The sequence below is a fragment of the Eubalaena glacialis genome, chromosome 1, assembly GCF_028564815.1.
Source record: "Eubalaena glacialis isolate mEubGla1 chromosome 1, mEubGla1.1.hap2.+ XY, whole genome shotgun sequence".
NCBI classification, from domain to species: domain Eukaryota; kingdom Metazoa; phylum Chordata; class Mammalia; order Artiodactyla; family Balaenidae; genus Eubalaena; species Eubalaena glacialis.
In genome coordinates, this window is record NC_083716.1 from 219,256,209 (window position 1) to 219,258,148 (window position 1,940).

The following is a 1,940-nucleotide window of genomic DNA, read 5'->3' on the forward strand; positions in this document are numbered from 1 at the left end:
TTCGATGCTATTGGGAAAGGGAAGAAGACAAAAAGCGGGATTGTGCTCTATTTTGAAAAATTCAATCCTCAGTGCCATAACTCTCACGGTTACTTAAAATTAAATCTCCAGTGCATCTGGGTAAAGAGAGGCTGCAGCTCGGGAGCCTCCCGTATTGCCTCCTTGCTGCGCCCGCCCGCATTGGAAGTCCAGCGATGCTCTGGCTCCAGCTGCTGTGTGCAGCTGGCTGGGAGGGAAAGGGGCAACCTTAGCTGAGGGCGGAGAAATCCGGCTTCATCCTCCGGAAGGGATGCGAATGAGAGGGGGAGGAGGGAAATACAATTGTAGTTATGCAGAGAACCAAGATAATAACTGATTTTTAGAAAAAACTCGAGCCCACCTCCACCTCATTTCCCTCTCCTCACCGAGGAATGAAGGGAAGAAGGAACCTTTACCAGATTTGAGATTTGATACATTTCAGCTGGGCTGCATAAATTGATGAGTCCAAAAGAGGACCTTTCCTCGAAGGGTGTATGCTTCCTGCAAGAATGCAGCTGTAGGTGTGTGTTTGAGATCCTACCCTCTAGTTCATTCCTTATGCAGGGGAGCGAGCCTCCTGAGGATGGGGGAAATTTCTCATCCGTGTTTTGGTGCCCATTAACAGTGATTTATTATTCAAATTCTCCATCTTGCTTCCTGCTGTCAACCCACCGGAGTGGAATTACACCTGGACTAGCCTGGGGAGACTTTGCCTGAGAACTTGACAAATCTAGGGAATGTGTCAGGTGCTGTGGTCTTAACAATCCAGGCAGGATCATGTTTCTAAGTCTGTTGTCAGAGTGTTGCAGGAAGGGGGACCCTTTCCAGAGCCCGAGAGTGGGCTCTTGTCTAACACTCGGAAAAGAATTTTTGGAGGAGACACATGTGCTGACAAAGCAAGAGATTTTATTGGGAAGGGGTTCCCCGGGCAGAGACCAGTAGGGTAAGGGAACCCAGGAGGACTGCTCCACCACGTGGCTCACAGTCTCAGGGTTTTACGGTGATGGGGTTAGTTTCCAGTTTGTCCCTGGCCAATCGTTCTGACTCAGGGTCCTTCCTGGTGGCTCCCGCATCACTCAGCCAAGATGGATTCCAGCGAGAAGGAATCTGGGAGGTTAGTAGGACATATGGACTGATGTCTCCTCTCTCCTTTTGACCTTTCCTGAATTCTTCCAGTTGGTGGCAGCTTGTTAGTTCCGCATTCCTTACCAGGACCTCCTGTTTAAGATAACTCATGCAAGTGGTTACTCTTGGGCCTGGCCAGGGTGGGTGGTTTCAGTCAGTGGTTCCCCTAACAAGAGTACTGTATTTTCCCCTGCAAGGTATTAAAATAATGTAAAAACAAACAAATGCCATCATTCTTTTATTGGGTCCACCACCGAGTTAGAGTGAATTGGAAATGGATCTGGTTGAGAGTGGAATCAGACATCACTTCCTCCCTGTTTCTCCATCCCCCTGCCCTCCTCTGACCTCCTTTGAGAAACACTTACCCCTCTATCTTTGTTGCTGACAGATTCCAATCAACACCGCTTAAAGAAGGGAAGCTATCTCTTCCACTTCTCATTTGCTGGTTAGTTTATCAAGGAATCACTTCTACTAACTCAGTTCTAAGAGGTTTCTTATTCCAAAAAATTCCAGGCTTTCTTTCTTGGGAGGAAGGAACACTTTAAATTTCTTTCAAAGGTACTTTTATTGAAGATCTAATTAAATGTGATTTGTGACCTGGTCTGGACTTGTGGATTCACGGAACTCTGCCAGGGCGGGTCAACATGGGCCTGGCTGTACTGCAGCCTCTGTGTGGTGGCTGAGTGGCCTCAGAGAGGGATTCTGCAGTCCTCCAGTGAAAAGGTGACTGGACTGGCTTCAAGCCAGTTTTGCTTGCTGAGGATGACAAGGAGCCATTCCTCAGCCTAAAGGAAGTT